At 36.7% G+C, this 18,374-nt stretch overlaps 1 protein-coding gene across 5 annotated transcripts in view; it reads right to left on the bottom strand.

Moving 5' to 3' along the window:
* SLC9B1 (solute carrier family 9 member B1) overlaps window positions 1-18,374 on the bottom strand; it is a 74,844-nt gene that overhangs the window by 53,758 nt on the left and 2,712 nt on the right. For 4 of the 5 annotated variants that reach the window (XM_058721782.1, XM_058721785.1, XM_058721786.1 and 1 more), the window contains exon 2: window positions 12,465-12,558. The exons of the other annotated variant lie outside the window; for it this stretch is intronic. The gene's annotated coding sequence lies outside the window, so the exon portion shown is untranslated. The remainder of the gene's footprint in view (window positions 1-12,464; window positions 12,559-18,374) is intronic. 5 annotated transcript variants of the gene reach the window in all.

Genomic DNA, 18,374 nt, shown 5'->3' with positions numbered 1-18,374 from the left:
CAGGCGACCCCAGACTGTCTTTATATGCGGTCCATTTGAAAGATCATCCTTTACCCATTGCATTCCAGTGTCACCTTTGTTGTAAATCAGGTGACCACGTATATGTGAATTTATTTTTGGATTCTGTTCTGTTCCACCAGTCTATTTCTCTATCCTTATGCCAACACTACACTAGTACTTGTATAATAGGAATTGTTATCTGGTGGTGTAAGCTCTCTAGCTTTGTTCTCCTTCAGAGTAGGATTGACTCTTTGTCTCTTTGTGTTTCCACATAAATTTTATTTAATTTTTTTAAAAAATTACTTTATTTATGTATGTATGTATGTATTTATTTATTTATTTTGGAGGAGCGGTGGAAAGGGAACCTTAAGCAGGCTTCATGCTCAGTGGGGAGCCCGATATGGGGCTGGATCCCACTGCCCTGGGATCAGGACCCGAGCTGAAATCAAAAGTTTGGTACTCAATCTACTGAGCCACCCAGGTGCCCCTCCACATAAATTTTAGAATGAAGTTGTACATTCATACACATACACATACACACTCTCTATATCTGGTGGAATTTTGACTAAAACTGCATTGATTCTGTAGATCAATTTGGGGAGAACTGACATCTTAACAATATCGAGTCTTGTAATACTTACACATTGTATACATCTCTCCATTTATTTAGATTTTCTTTAGTTTACCCTAATATTTGTAGTTTTCAGTGTAGAGGTCTTACATATCTTTCATTAGACTTATTCCTACATAGGCTTATTTCTAGGTAATGATGTTTTTTGAGATGTACCAAAAACAGTACCATTAAAAAAAAAAAGTTGCTTGTTTTTTGCTGGTATACAGAAATACAAGTAATTTTTATTTATTTACCTTGAACCTAGACCTTAATAAATTCACTTTATTCTAATAGTCTGTAGATTCTTTTGGATTTTCTAACTATACAAGCATGTCGTCAGCAAATATTTTTTAATTTCTTCCTTTCTCAATTTTATACATTTTTAAAAAGTTTATTTATTTATTTTGAGAGAGAGAGAGCACGAGTAGTGGAGGGGCAGAGAGAGGGGGAGAGAGAGAGAATCTTAAGCAGGCTTGGCACTATCAGCACAGAGGCTGAAGCAGGGCTTGATCTCACGAACCATGAGATCATGACTTGAGCTGAAATCAAGAGTCGGAGGCTTAACCAATTAAGCCTTTTTGTTTGTTTTTAATATGAAATTTATTGTCAAATTGGTTTCCATACAACACCCAGTGCTCACCCCAACAGGTGCCCTCCTCAATGCCCATCACCCACTTTGCCCTCCCCCCATCAACCCTCAGTTTATTCTCAGTTTTGAAGAGTCTCTTATGGTTTGCCTCCCTCCCTCTTGAAGTTTTTTTCCCCCCTTATGCTCCCCCATGGTCTTCTGTTAAGTTTCTCAGGATCCACGTAAGAGTGAAAACATGTGGTATCTTTCTCTGTATGGCTTGTTTCACTTAGCATAACACTCTCCAGTTCCATCCACGTTCCTACAAAAGGTCATATTTCATTCTTTCTCATTGCCAAGTAGTATTCCATTGTATATATAAACCACAATTTCTTTATCCATTCATCAGTTGATGGACATTTAGGCTCTTTACATAATTTAGCTATTGTTGAAAGTGCTGCTATAAACATTGGGGTACAAGTGTCCCTATGCATCAGTAATCCTGTATCCCTTGGGCAAATTCCTAGCAGTACCAGGGCTAGTATCCAAAATCTATAAAGAACTCACCAATTTTTTTCTTTCTTTATTGCACTGGTTGTTAACCTGTATTTACAGTTGTTTTATATCCTTGCTGACCTTGGTATTGTCTGTATTTGTTTTAACATAGATCTGTTGGTAATAAATTCCTTCATTATTTGTTTACCGTAAATGTATTTCACCTTCACTTTTGAAAGGGATTCTCACTGAATACAGAATTCCATATTAGAAGTTATTTTCTTTAAGAATTTTAAAGATGTCCCCCTGTATTCTGGCTCCCATAACTTCTGTTGAGAATTTAATTGTCATTCTTACTATGGTTCCTTTGAAGATGATAGGTCTTTGGCTGATATTAATTATAGTTGTTATTTTTTTTCATTGTGGTAAAATATACATAACAAAACTTTACCATTTTAAAGTACACAGTTCACTGACATTAAGTACATTCACATTATTAAGAAACCATCACCACTATCCATCTCCAGAACTTTTTCACCATTCCAAACTGAAATTCTGCATCCAACTCCCTATTCTCTTTTCTCCTAATCCCTGGCAACCATATTTTACCTTTCATCTCTATGAATTAGACTACCTCAAGTACCTCCAATAAATGGATTCACAATATTTGTCCTTTTGCATCTGGTTTATTTCACTTAGCATAAGGTCTTAAAAACTCATCCATTTTGTATCATGTATCAGAATTTCCTTCCTCTTTATGGATGAAAAACATCCCATTGGATGTATATATCACATTTTGTTTATTCATTCATTCACTTATGGATATTTGTGTTGTTTCTACCCTTTGGCTATTGTGAACAATCCTAAGAACATGGGTGTGCAAATATCTGTTCAAGTCTCTGCCTGAAAGCTGCTAGATCATATGGTAATTGTTTCCTTTTTCAAGGAACTGCCTTACTGTTTTCCACAGTGACTATGGCTATACCATCTTATATTCATACCAGCAATGCACAAAGGTTCCAATTTCTACGTATACTTGTCAGCACCTGTTATGTTTTTTTTTTTTTTTTTTTTTTAAATTTTTTAATGTTTTTTATTTTATTTTTGGGACAGAGAGGGACAGAGCATGAACGGGGGAGGGGCAGAGAGAGAGGGAGACACAGAATCGGAAACAGGCTCCAGGCTCCGAGCCATCAGCCCAGAGCCTGACGCGGGGCTCGAACTCACGGACCGCGAGATCGTGACCTGGCTGAAGTCGGACGCTTAACCGACTGCGCCATCCAGGCGCCCCTGTTATGTTGTTTTTTGATAATAGCCATCTTAATGGGTTTGAAATGGTATCTCATTGTGGTTTTCATTTCCATTCTCCTAATGATTACTGAGCATCTTTCATGTGCTTATTGACCATTTGTATATCTTCTTTAGAAAATATCTGTTCTAGTCTTTGCCCAGTTATTAATTGGGTTATTTATTTTTTGTTTTCAAGTTGTAAGGGTTTTTTATATATTCTGTGTATTAATCACTTACCTGATACATTTACAAATATTTTGTCACTGTGTGTTGCCTTTTCTCTCTGTTAATGGTGTTTTTCAATACACAAAAGTTTTTAATTTTGATGCAGTCCAATTTCTCTCTTTCTTTTATTGCCTGTGCTTTGGCTATCTTATCCAAGAAACCATTGCCAAATTCAATATCATGAAGTTTACTCCCATATTTTAAGAGTTTTATAGTTCTAGTTCTTGCAGTCATAGTCATTTTAACATCTTTGTTTGCTAACTGCTAACTAAAAATTCTGAGTCACCTTTGAATCTGTTCCTATTTTCAATTTTCTATCTTGGCTGGTAGTCATATAGTATTGTCTAATAGCTAGCATGGCTAATAATTTGTATTGAAAACTTGACATTGTGTATAAAATTTCAGTCTCTAGATAATATTTTGCTCCAGACAGAAATATGTGGAGTGGGGACAGTGTTAATCACTAAGCAAAATCAGAGCTTGGTTGAGACAGCTTTGCAACTTTCAGTTTTTACCTCAATGTGTCCCAATTTCTGGGGAATAGTTCTCTAAGAATTTTGCCTTAGATGATGTACTCCCCAAATTATGGTAGCCTCACCTATTTTCCACAGATCAGGATACCTTACCACTTCCCCTTTGGTTTACTCCTTTTGTTCTTGCTTTACTATCCCAGAATAGCTGAATAAACTTCTCCACGGTGACATAGCTATAAATAAGGAGTTAGGTGGGGCCAGAATCAGGCAGCTGGTTCCAGAGCCTACACTTTTTTTTTTAATATAATTTATTGTAAAATTTGTTTCCATACAACACCCAGTGCTTATCGTGACAAGTGCCCTTCTCAATGCCCATCACCCACTTTCCCCTCTCCCCCACCCCCCATCAACCCTCAGTTTGTTCTCAGTATTTAAGAGTCTTTTATGGCTTGCCTCCCTCCCTCTCTGTAACTTTTTCCCCCTTTGCCCCTTCCCTTCCCCCTCCCCCATGGTCTTCTGTTAAGTTTCTCAAGATCCACACATGAGTGAAAACATATGGTATCTGTCATTCTTTGGCCTGACTTATTTCACTTAGCATAGTACCCTCCAGTTCCATCCATGTTGTTGCAAATGGCCAGATTTCATTCTTTCTCATTGCCAATTAGTATTCCATTGTGTATATAAACCACAATTTCTTTATCCACTCATCAGTTGATGGACATTTAGGCTCTTTCCATAATTTGGCTATTGTTGAAAGTGCTGCTATAAATATTCGGGTACATGTGCCCCTATGCATCAGCACTCCTGTATCTTTGGGTAAATTCCTAGCAGTGCTATTGCTGGGTCATAGGATAGTTCTATTTTTAATTTTTTGAGGAACCTCCACACTGTTTTCCAGAGCAGCTGCACCAGTTTGCATTCCCACCAACAGTGCAAGAGGGTTCCCATTTCTCCACATCCTTGCCAGCATCTATAGTCTCCTGATTTGTTCATTTTAGCCACTCTGACTGGTGTGAGTTGGTATCTCAGTGTAGCTTTCATTTGTATTTCCCTGATGATGAATGTTGTTGAGCATCTTTTCACATGTCTGTGGCCATCTGATGTCTTCTTTAGAGAAGTGTCTATTCATGTCTTCTGCCCATTTCTTCACTGGATTATTTGTTTTTTGGGTGTGGAGTTTGGTGAGTTCTTTACATATTTTAGATACTAACTCTTTGTCCAATATGTCATTTGCAAATATCTTTTCCCATTCTGTCGGTTGCCTTTTAGTTTTGTTGATTGTTTCTTTTGCAGTGCAGAAGGTTTTTATCTTGATGAGGTCCCAATAGTTCATTTTTGCTTTTAATTCCCTTGCCTTTGGGGATGTGTCAAGTAAGAAATTGCTGTGGCTAAGGTCAAAGGTTTTTTCCTGCTTTCTCCTCTAGGGTTTTGATGGTTTCCTGTCTCACATTCAGGTCCTTTATCCATTTTGAGTTTATTTTTGTGTATGGTGTAAGAAAGGGGTCTAGTTTCATTCTTCTGCATGTTGCTGTCCAGTTCTCCCAGCACCATTTGTTAAAAAGGCTGTCTTTTTTCCATTGGATACTCATTCCAGTTTTGTCAAAGATTAGTTGGCCATACATTTGTGGGCCCAATTCTAGGGTCTGTGTTCTATTCCATTGGTCTATGTGTCTGTTTTTATGCCAATACCATACTATATTGATGATCACAGCTTTGTAGTAGAGGCTAAGGTCTGGGATTGTGATGCCTCCCGCTTTGGTTTTCTTCTTCAGTATTACTTTGGCTATTCGGGGTCTTTTGTGGTTCCATACAAATTTTAGGATTGTTTGTTCTAGCTTTGAGAAGAATGCTGGTGCAATTTTGATTGGGATTGCATTGAATGTGTAGATTGCTTTGGGTAGTATTGACATTTTAACAATATTTATTCTTCCAATCCATGAGCATGGAATGTTTTTCCATTTCTTTGTATCTTTTTCGATTTCCTTCATAAGCTTTCTGTAGTTTTCAGCATACAGATCTTTTACATCTTTGGTTAGGTTTATTCCTAGGTATTTTATGGTTCTTGGTGCAACTGTAAATGAGATCAGTTTCTTTATTTCTCTTTCTATTGCTTCATTATTGGTGTGTAAAAATGCAACTGATGTCTGTACATTAATTTTGTACCCTGCAACTTTGCTGAATTCATGTATCAGTTCTAGCAGACTTTTGGTGGAGTCTTTTGGGTTTTCCATGTAGTGTAACATGTCGTCTGTGAAAAGTGAAAGTTTGACTTTATGTTTGCCAATTTTGATGCCTTTGATTTCATTTTGTTATCTGATTGCTAATTCTAGGACTTCCAACACTATGTTAAACGACAGTGGTGAGAGTGGACATCCCTGTTGTGTTCCTGATCTCAGGGGGATAGCTCTCAGTGTTTCCCCATTAAGGATGATATTAGCTGTGGGCTTTTCATAAATGGCTTCTATAATGTTCAAGTATGTTCCTTCTATCCTGACTTTCTTGAGGGTTTTCATCGAGAAAGGATGATGTGTTTTGTCAAATGCTTTTTCTGAATCTATTGACAGGATCATATGGTTCTTAATCTTTTCTTTTATTAATGTGATGTATCACATTGATTGATTTGAGAATATTGAACCAACCCTGCAGCCCAGGAATGAATCCCACTTGATCATGGTGAATAATTCTTTTTATAGGCTGTTGAATTCGATTTGTTAGTATCTTGAGAATTGTTGCATCCACATTCATCAGGGATATTGGCCTGTAGTTCTCTTTTTTTGCTGGGTCTCTGTGTGGTTTAGGAATCAAAGTAATACTGACTTCATAGAATGAGTCCAGAAGTTTTCCTTCCCTTTCTATTTTTTGCAACAGCTTGAGAAGAATAGGTATTAACTCTCCTTTAAATGTCTGGTAGAATTCCCCTGGGAATCCATCTGGTCCAGGACTCTTATTTTTGGGAGATTTTTGATGACTGATTCAATTTCCTCACTAGTTATGGGTCTGTTCAAATTTTCTATTTCTTCCTGTTTGAGTTTTGGTAGTGTGTGGGTGCTTAGGAATTTGTCCATTTCTTCCAGGTTGTCCAGTTTGTTGGCATATAATTTTTCATAGTATTCCCTGATAATTGCTTGTATTTCTGAGGGATTGGTTGTAATAAATCCATTTTCATTTGTGATTTTATCTATTTGCATCCTCTCTCTTTTTTTTGAGAAGCCTGGCTAGAGGTTTATCAATTTTATTTTTTCAAAAAAACAACTCTTGGTTTCATTCATCTGTTCTACTGTGTTTTGTATTCTATGTTGTTTATTTCTGCAGAGCCTACACTTTTAAAATTAAAGTTCCTATAATATGCCAGAAACTCTGCCAGACACAGATGAAAATTTTCACAAGGAAATGGCAATAATAAATCCATTTTCAAAAAGAGAGAAGAAAAATCTATCAAATATCTAACTTTTTGGCTTTTCCATTTTAGAAAAGAAACTATTAAAAATAAGGGCCCTAGAAAAACTTCAAAATAGAGCATAATGAGTAAGTTATAGGGACGCCTGGGTGGCTCAGTCAGTTAAGTTTCTGACTCTTGATTTTGGGTCAGGTCATAATCTCACAGTTCATGAGATTGGATTCTGCGTGGGGCTCTGTACTGACAGCGCAGAGCTTGCTTGGGATTCTCTCTCTTTCTCTCAAGTAAATAAATATTTTAAAGAATAGTAACAGAAGGCTAACATTATTTAGAAATAGCTCATAGGAAATCAATTCATAAAAGTGTTACAATCCCTAGCCATCATTTCATTGCCTGTCATCCTGCCCTCTACATGCCCCTCACCTCCCAAGCCCCTTCACTGAGTACTCTGGAACTTCTGCTAGACTATTATCAAACTCTCAGCCTCTTACATTTTCAATCTATTTTCAGAGCATTTTCTCAAATTCTGTGTTCTATCTGAAACCAAGCACTTCCCTTAAGGACACTTCTTTCCCTATGGTTCTCTTACATAATATCTGTTTATTTGCTACCATTCTTTCTGACACCCTACTGCTATTTCTAAACATTATTATTATTAAAAATTTTTTTTAAAATGTTTATTTATTTTTGAGAGACAGAGCATGAGCAGGGGAGGGGCAGAGAGAGAGGAAGACACAGAATCCGAAGCAGGCTCCAGGCTCCAAGCTGTCAGCACAGAGCCTGATGTGGGGCTCAAACTCATGAACTGAGAGATCACGACCTGAGCCGAAGTCGGACACTCAACCAACTGAGCCACTCAGGTGCCCCACTAAACATTAATTTTAAAAACCTTGCTGCTTTGAAACTTGTGTAATTTGACAACACCACCTTCTCTCTCTTCTAATCTCTGTAATTTACTGACCTCATCTTGGTCCCTTTCCATTATTCACCAAAAGCATGAGCACCTCAAATTTGTAATGCTTGTGAGTCTTAAACATACACTTGGATAATTCAGCTACTACCTTGGTTCCTCAGTTCTTTACTTCCTTTCCAATAAAGGAAAGGCCATACTAGACCCTTCCATAATCTGAAATGTTCTATAATCAATAATCACTAATTCAAACATCTACTTGTAAAATATTACCTTATCTTCTTTCAGTTTGCTTGTTCAATTGCATTTGCTTCATCCCTACCAATTAATCTTTAACATCAGGATGTGTAGTGCAATGATACTTTTAGTTCAGACTTTAGCCCTTTCCCTCATTACTTCCTTTTGTATTTGATGTGTGATCTACCATCTCCAAAATATTACTAATATCCTAGTCTCCTGAAATATGGTTACTATTGTACCTTTTTAGAAAAATCTTGATCCTGCACTGACCTTATTATCTCATATTTTGATTCACTTATATGAGCAACTGAATACTGCCATAGAAAGTTACACTAGAGTAACCTGGCATCACTATAAATTCATAACCAACAGCCTCTAGTGGGCCTTTAAAATGGACCAAACCCAACATATACATTCTGTCAACTCATTTTCCCCAACGACTATTCCAAACCTTTTCCACTCTTCTCAAACCATAGATCCTCCACATATTCCCCTTAATTCTCAGTAGATAACCTTACCTCCAATTTCCATATATAAATCTAGCTTCCTCTCTTCTTAAAGGAAGTGTCCCTCCTCCTAAGGCAATCACAGCATGTGCATTTTAGATTATATTCCTTCCTATATTCTCAAGAATTTTATACTATCAATGATCCTTCTCTGCCTGTACCAACTATCTCTCCCCTTGTACTTCCTTTTAACCAGATCCTTCCCAATGACTTTTAAATGAGTTCATCTTAATAAAAGTTTCCCAGAAACCCATCTGCCCATTTAGTTACTGCCCCGTCTGTCTCTGTTCCTTTACCAATAAACTTTTTGGAGAGTCAGCAGTTCTCAGTCTTTTTTTCTCCATGAACTACTCACCCCTCATTGTTCTCTAGTTGAAGATTCTACTCCTTTCACTCCAAAAAAACAGTTCTAGCAAAAATCATTAGTAATCTCCAAGTGACCACATGACATGATAAAACACTCTTCTTTTGGTTCTTGTTAAACCACTCTCTCATATCCCCCCCCCCCCCCGCCCCCATACCTTTCTTCTTATTCCTTCCCTGTCTCCTTTACAGGATCATCCTTCTCAATTGTTAGAAGTTGGGAATCCTGAAGTTTCCGTCTCTCAATCCTCTACCAGTTCACTGGCTTTAGGATATAGACAAAAATACTTAACACGATTGTCTTAGTTCAGATTACCACAACAAAGCACCACAGACTGGGTGGCTTATAAATAACAGAAATTTATTCCTCACAATTCTGGAGGTTGCACATCCAAAATCAGGGTCTCAGCAAGTAGGGTGGAAAGTCTTCTTCCAGGTAACAGACTGCCAACTTCTGTTATATCCTCCCATGGCAAAACGTGAGGCAGAGAGCTCCCTGGGGTTGGTTGCTTTTATAAGGGTATTAATCCCTTTATAAGGAATCTACTTTCATGGAACTTCCAAAGGTCCCACCTCCTAATACTATCATATTGAGGGTTAAGATTTCAATATATGGGCACATCTGGCTGGCTCAGTTGGTTAAGCATCCAATTTTTGATTTTGGCTCAGGTCATGACCTCATGGTTCTTAAGATCAAGCCTTGATTAGGGCTCTGTGCTCACAGCAAGGAACCTGCTTGGGATTCTCCCTCTCCCTCTTTCTGTCCCTACCCTGCTCACATGCTCTCTCTCTCCAAAAATAAATAAACTTTAAAAAAGTTTCAATATATGAATTTGGGGAGAGACACATTCAGTCCATTGCAAAGACCTATAGGATTCTGCACAATGTGGTCCCTGGCTCCCTCTCTAGCCTAATTCATACCATTGCCCATCCATTTTCCCCCCACTCTTAGCCACTCTGTTTTTTTCAGTTCCCTGAAATTGCTAGGTTCCTTCTGTAGGGCCTTAACACTTACTTTTCTCTCTAATTTGAAACACTCTCTACCACCATCTCCCTTTCATTTGGTTAACTCCTTTTCATCCTTCTGCTCAAGGAACATATCCTCAGAGAAATATTTATGACATCACCTCTGCCCCTAGCTAAGTCAGGTCCAGTTATTATATGCTCTTACAGTATCTTGATCATTTTCTTCAGAACATTTATCTCAGTTTGTAATTGTGTATCCATTAGTGATTGTTTAATGTGTTAGCCTCATTAGGCTATAGACTCCATAATAGTGCCCATTTTATTTTTCAATTTTCTTCTCATTTTGTTTTTCAATCTCTTTATCCCATTCTGTTCCTCAGATAAGATAGTTTCTATTTATCTATCAAGTTCACTGATTTTCCCTCATTCATTTCCATTCTGCTGTTGAGTCTATCCAGTTAATTTTTATTTCAGATACTGTATTTTTTAGTTTGAAACTTTTTGTTTCTTTAGTTTCTATTTTTCTGCTATTAATGTGTATCTTCCCATTCATTACAATCATAGTTTACCACAACGAAACAGTTACAGTAATAGCTGCTTTAACCGCTGTCTGATAATTTCAATATCTGTGTCATTTTGGATTGGCATCTATTGATTTTCTTTTCTCGTAAGACATTCATTTCCTAGTTCTTCATATGTCAAGTACTTTTGGAGTATATCCTTGACATTTTGCTGTGTAGACTCTGGGTCCTGTTAAAATCCTATGAAAAATATTTAAATTTGTTTGTCTCAGTAGGTAATCAACTTGTTCAGGTGCAGATCATAAGCTCTCTCTTACTTTCTGTGGGCACTGGTTCCAATCTCATTTGTTTTCAAAGCCTTTGCTTTGCAGTTTTGGGTGTGTTCCAGCATAAACTACTCAGGGGTTATTCTGTGACTTGAGCAGTGTTTTTTCCCTCCATATTTATTTTAAATTAAAAATTCTTTATCTTACTTTAGTTCTTAAAGCCCTTGCAATGCTGCTTTAGGCCTGTCTCCTGCATGCACAGCTGGAGGTGACCCAAGGCATCTTGTTGTGTTCATATACAGAACTAAGGAACCTCATTCTCCAGCTTTTCCCTCTCCTAAATCGGTACCCTGCTATATCTCTCAAAGTCTCTTTTCCTGGTTTCTCTGGTCAGAAGATGGGGTTTTTTCCTCTGAGTTATAGCTGCCCATAATGTCATAAATAGGGCCTGCCCTTGGGAAAAAACCACAAAAGGAAAACAACAACAACAACAACAAGGATTCTTCACATTCTCTTCAAATGATAGAGTCCATTTTCCCAGATCTTCAGGCCATAAAAATAGGTTTCCCATTGTACTTTTAACCTTTTGTGCTGTCCTTGCATGGTTTTATCACTGAAGCCTGTCTTCAAGTCAAAGCTGCAAGAGCAAAAGAAATTCACCGTGTGGTTTTGACTCTCCACAATCCACCTCCTTTTGTTTACTTTTCGATCTCAGGTAGTTGCTCTTCACATTTTGCCCAGAGTTTTTTTATTGTGAGCAGTAAAAAAAAAAAGAGGTTGCAGTAGACCTATTACATCTTGGAGGGAACTGGAAGGCTATATGCTCCACAAGAGAGAGGGACAATATCTGGTTTTACCCTTGATCTACATAGTGCCTATCACATGGTAGGCCCTCAAGAAATATGTGTGGAATAAATATTGAGTGAACTGAGAATTTTAAATGCCAGATATTCAAAATGACAACAAAACCAAAAATATTTCTGGATGTTAACCAAAAAAGGCATCTTTTGTAGAAGAGTAAGATGTCCAACACCAAGAACAGGCTTTACAAATACATTATGAAAAAGGAAGCAAATTATAGAATGACAAAGATCCTTAATGATTATGCTGCAAAGACAGGCAGGAAATCAACAGGACAACTTAGTAAAAGGTTCTGTTCCTATAGAAAAAGACTAAAGAGTAGAAGTTTTGAAGAACTAGGTAGGACCCTGGCTAGGATAGATTTTTGATACAAAAATGGAGGAAGGTAAGGAAGAAAATCCAGATACTTGAGTAATGTAGGGATCAGAAGCAGGCTAGGCAGGGTATTTAACCCTTAACTCTCTCACTATTGCCCTCTTCTCTCTTTTTTTTTTTTTTTTTTTTTTTTTAACACTGTGCTTATCTCCTTTCCTCTTTGATCTAGATATCTCCTTCTATTTTCCTTTGGACTTCTTGCTTCCCCTAGGACCTCTTTATCTATTACATAATCAAATTTTCAAAAGTCGATTTCCTTAATATAATACAAATTTTATAATTTAAAATGTAGTTCTCCTAATAACATTCTTAGGAGTCAATTTCTTGACAGAAAAAATCTTGTCAACAGCTCTGTGCAATTATGTGAAATAAATTTGATATAAGCAAAAGCCTACCTGTATATATCAGAAGTAATTGTGGTAATCCAGGTGTCTAAGGATTACAGTGACTGTATTCTGGTACGAGTCCTCTCATTATACGTCTGGATAGCTGGCATAATGGAAAGAATGAGGGCTTTGAAATCAGAAATACACTAGTTGTACGATCTTGGGGAAATTATAGTATCTTGTCATCTTTTAATGAGCATAGTACTATCTACTTTTCTTACTTTACACTTACAGCTAGAGAAAGCAGGATAAAATTTGAGACAAGTCCATCAAATTTGATTTTACTAGACATCAGGGCATGCTTTTTGTACACTAACAAACAGAAGACTTCAAAGTGGTTTATATTTTAGTATCTTATATTTATGATCACCTCAATTTCTTTTTAAATTTTTAGGCTATTATTTATTTCAATAAGGTTCTTAAAAATCTCATTTGGAATAAGGCAGAAATAAATAAATATGTGCCACATATCTTGCTATCATGGGGATAAAGTAAGATATTTGTATAGTTCATAGCAAAAGCTATGGTAATCAATTAATAATTTTTATTATAAATAGGAACTGTTGTCATATTGCTAAACTTTGCTTCTACAGTAGTGGAAAATTTGGGGTGCCTGGGTTTCTCAGTTGGTTAAGTGTCTGACTCTTGATTTTGGCTCAGATCATGATCTCACTTTGTGAGTTCAAGCCCTGCATTGGGTTCTGCACTGACAGTGCAGAGACTGCTTAGGATTCTCTCTCTCCTTCTCTTTCTGCCCCTTCCCAATCATATGCTCTCTCTCTCTCTCTCACTATCTCAAAGTAAATAAATAAACTTAAAAAAAAAAACCACACAAATTAAAAAAAAATAGAGCAGTGGAAAATTTTGATGGATTTAGAAGTTCTAGTTTTATTAGAATGTTTCTTTGACTGTAAATATTAGTAATAGAAACAGTGTTGTATTATAGAATTGGGAATTCTAAGCTTCCTGCTTTTAATCTGCCACATAGCATTGAGTAAATTTCTTGTCACTTCATCTCCCTGTACCTCATTTTCAAATTTATAAAATGAGGTAGAGACGAAAGATGTTAGATGATCTAAGGTTTTTATCAGTTTTCTTTCTTGCTTTCTATTCTCTTATGGACCTACTAAGAAACGGCGTGAAAGAATACCAACACATGTTGCTTGGGAATTACACATCTTATATAAATATCATGTATGTATGTGTGTGTGTATGTATGTATATCACATAACAGAAATTAATTGTCTTTCTCTGGTGTGTGCTCTTGTTACTATACACTGTTCTTTGGGTTTATCATTTTGAAGCAATGTTGTGCAATGGCGACATCTAGTGAATATATCATATATCATTCAGCAAAATTTATGGCCAAAGAATAGTCCTTAAATATGGATAATTCACGCAGTGGTTTAGCTACATACTTTAAAATCATTTCTCATCTCTCTCCCCAGAAGATTTAAGAAATAACAATTAAGTTTGATAGTAGTGTTAAAATTGGATACATAACTGGAATTTCTTTCAAAAATCAGAATACTTACAGAGGTAAGTATAAACTATTCTAAGTGAGATTGCAACTTGTTTCCTTCCATTGAAAGCAGAGCTGGGATTTGAATTCATGTGTGTTTCAATATGTAGTCCATGCTCCGAGCCACTATGCATTACTGACATATAATGGTCATTTAACGTGTATTTATTACATGAATGTTTGGTAAAACATATGCATCCTTATCTGCTTATATGTATTGTTTTAGGATCTTTGGAACTCGTGTTGTCCTTCATACAAAGAAGTCTTTGTGAGTGTACATCAAAGACCATTAAGTAAAAACTATAATATAAGCCTTTCCAAACAGATGAATTTGAAAGCTATATCCACAAGGAGAATATTCTTTATACAGAGCATTCAAATTAGATCAGGGTTTTTTTGCTTGGCTTTTTTTTTTTTTTTTTAAAGATAATGACTAGCTGGCATATTATTTAATCAGGACAATACAAATCTGGGCTAAACTAGTACTCCAATTCAAATTGACTTTGCCACTGTTAAAATTCCTGTGGGAGTTAGTGTTTGTTCTCATTAATCAGGTGTTATCTTGAATTTTTATTCTTTTCAGATGCCTAGATCTTGTTTCCACAATAAAATAGTAAGGTATTCCAGGGTTCAGAGCATGATTTATATCCTTGACTTTTTGTTAGCCCCACTACAATGGTTTTTCTCACCAAATAATAAAGTTACCAACAACTTACCCAGAATCCATGGTTTTCCACAAAATGGCATCAAACCATCATGGCTTTCTCTCTAGTCCTCTTGACCCTACATTTCAGTCATACTGAACTACTAATTGTTCTCCCGTGCATTTTTGTTTTCTTTGCTTGGAATACCTTCCCACTGCATTTCTTCTTTGTAAATCATACCTATTGCTTAAGGGTCATTCCAATAGAACTTCCTGCAAGGTACAGCACAAAACTAGAAGTTGTCTTCCCTTTTTGAATTCTTACATCACTTTGTCACTTGTTCTACCTTCATTCTCTCTCTCTGGTTGTACTTGGTCTTCTTTTCATCTATCCATCCTTTGAAAGTTGGGGTTCCTCAGCATTCTTCCCTATGCCCTCTTCTCACTCTATATACATTTCTTAAGAGACTTCTTTTACTCTCATGGCTCCAATTATGACCAATATGCTGATGAGTCTGGCCTAGAGAAGCTCTGTTGACGGGGCGCCTGGGTGGCGCAGTCGGTTAAGCGTCCGACTTCAGCCAGGTCACGATCTCGCGGTCCGTGAGTTCGAGCCCCGCGTCAGGCTCTGGGCTGATGGCTCGGAGCCTGGAGCCTGTTTCCGATTCTGTGTCTCCCTCTCTCTCTGCCCCTCCCCCGTTCATGCTCTGTCTCTCTCTGTCCCAAAAAAAATAAAATAAAAAAAAAAAAAACAAAAAAAAAAACAAAAAAAAAAACGTTGAGAAGCTCTGTTGAGATTCTAAGTAGTGTATTTAACAACTTATTGGATATCTCTACTTCATGGTCTTTACAAGCATCTTAAACTCAATATATGTACAACTGAACTCAAGAGCTTCCCCCACTAAATCTATTCCTTCTTCAGAGAATTTCCTATCTCAGAGAATGAAACCACCATCCACCTACTTGCTGAAATTAGAAACTGAGAACTTATTCCTTCTCTTTCCCTACTGACATTCAGTGAGTTACTAAATCATGTTAATACAAGCTCCTAAATAATTGAAAATTGTGTCCACTTTCTCTCAGTATAAATTGCCACTGTGCCAGCCCAGGCCATAAGCACTTTTTCACATACGCCCTGTAACGGCCTTCCAACTGTTCTCCCCATGTCCAGTCTTGGTCCTCTGCTTGTAATCTCCACAATGCAGCATAAACTAAAATGTAGCATGATTACGGCAACTTCCTGCCTAACATTCTTCAATGGCTTCCCATAGAAGAAAAAAGTCCAAGCTCCTTAAACTCATATTACAGAGCTCCCTTTAATAAGGGCTAACCTTGTCCCTGTCTATCTCCTCATTTTTTAAACTTCAGCCATGCTATTTTAGTTCTTAAAACTTGCCAAGCCTCATATCTCTGAGACTATACATTTTGTATGCTGTTTTCCAACCCTAAACCCCCATTTTTTGCACAACTAACTCTATCAGTTTAAAAGTCCTTCCTTTAGAAGTTTCTCTAAGATGCATCCTTATCATAGCATCCATCCCTTATCACAGCCTGTATCCCACTATTATAATTACTGGTTTAACCCTCATCATTTTTTATTTGACAAATATTCAGCAAGAGCCCACCATATAACTGGTACTGTATTCATTTTCCTTTGTATATAGAATTTAGTCGATACCGGGTATTGTGGAAGCAATTATTGATTTAACTATTTTAATTATAATTATAAATACTGGTTTAACTATTATAATTATATTATTATATTATATTTATAATTACTGGTTTAACTATCATCATTCTTTTATTTGACAAATATTCAGCAAGAGCCCACCATATAACTGGTACTGTATTCATTTTCCTTTGTATATAGAATTTAGTCGATACAGGGAATTGTATGTTGGAAAGGGCCCAAGAAATGCTACTTAGTGACTTGCATTTCCATCCATTTCCCTACTGGATTAAATCAGTGCTGATTTTGTAATCATTTCTGAGTTCTCTACCTAACACAGTAGATGGCAGGTAATTATCTAATCTCATTAACTGCTGAATTTTAAACACAAACAAAAAGTTTTTAAACTGTAAAAGGCCTCTAGCCAGCCATTACTTTCTACCTAGCAGAGTTTTTTGTTTTTTGGATATCACTTTGGATATAATAGAGTGTAAAAAGCAAAGAAACAAACCACTATAGTAAAAAAAAAAAACCAAAAAACAAACAAAAAACCACCATGGGATTTTTGTCAGAACACTGTGGTTAATAATTCTGCCACTTACTCGGTATGTGGCCTTGGTCAAGACCCTTAACCTCTTTGAGCCTCAGTTTCCTCATCTGAAAAAGGTAGTTATAAAATCAAATGAGATACGAGAAAATAAAAACATAGCACAAAATGTAAAAGGTTACCCCAATGCTATTATTATCATTATTATTATTATTATTAGCGTGAATACAGATCAATCAGGTTTCCCTATTACTGGTCATCCCAGCTCTACAGGCAACAGGATTTCCAAATTTTATCTTTCATCTTTACTTTCCCACTTAAGAGGTAGGCTTTTGCAATTTAATAAACACATATTGATGGAAGTGGTTAAAAAAAATTCACAAAGAAAACAAGCCAAAAAAATTAAATATTAAAGGAATAAAAGAGACAAAAGCAGCAGCCTATCTAGAATTTGGATATATGGATCAAAAAATAAATCAGATCACAATTTTTTATTTTTATTTTTTTATGTCAACTGGAAGGATAGGTGGCACAAAAGAGTAATGCTATGAGCTATTTCTCAGGAAAACTGTAACCTACTGAGTGGGCAGTCAGGATATTTGGGTTGAAGATCTCACTTAGCCACTAGAATATCCAGGTAAGCCAATCCTTATGGTCTTATGGCTCCGTGATCTCCTTGGCTCCTATGATCTTTTCCTCCACCCTATCTCAGCTACCCACTTACAAGGCTACAAATCTCAAATGGGCACTTGATCCTGCCTAGCTATGCTACTATGCTTCTGTAGTATTGCTATAGATGAATATTTGTGTCCCCTCACAACTCATATGTTGAAATCCTATCCTCCAATGTGATGGCATTAGGATGTAGGGGGTCTTTGGTAGATGATTATGTCATGAGGACAGAACCCTTAGGAATGGGATTAGTGCTCTTAATAAGAGTTCTTGGGAGCTCTCTAATCCCTTTTGGCTTTCTATTAATCAGAAATAGGGCTCTCACCAGACACTGAATCTTCCAGCACCTTGATCTCAGACTTCCCAGCCTCTACAACTATGAGAAATAAAATTGCTTATAAGCCACCTAGTCTATGCTATTTTGTTACAGCAGCCCAAACAGACTAAGACAAATGATTTCCTTCCATTCTCTAAAATGACTATTTTATTCCTTCTCTTCCTATCCAAACATTCTTTCTTCTCTCTCCTTACTGATCTTGCCTCAGACTTTCTATTTTATTGAGAAAAAGAGAATCACTATCAGGCAGAAACTCTTTCCTGAGATCACTAGATCTACTCATCTATCTGCATCTCTACCTATACTCACTGCCTTTCTTCTTATTACTACAAATTTTATGTTCATGTTCCTGAGCCAACACTGCTACATATTCCCTGGAGCCCATTCCCTCTTGTTTTCTCAAAGACTTCACTCCTAAAATATACACATTCTCTCTTATACTATAATTTTTTTCTTCTCTGCTGAATAATTCCCATTAGCCTAGAAACATACTTAAGTGTCCCTATCTTTGAGAATTCTACTTTGACTC

The sequence above is a fragment of the Neofelis nebulosa genome, chromosome 3 (genome assembly GCF_028018385.1).
Source record: "Neofelis nebulosa isolate mNeoNeb1 chromosome 3, mNeoNeb1.pri, whole genome shotgun sequence".
Lineage (NCBI taxonomy): Eukaryota > Metazoa > Chordata > Mammalia > Carnivora > Felidae > Neofelis > Neofelis nebulosa.
The sequence above is the reverse complement of the archived record's forward strand: the minus strand, read 5'-3'. Positions and strand labels throughout refer to the sequence as shown.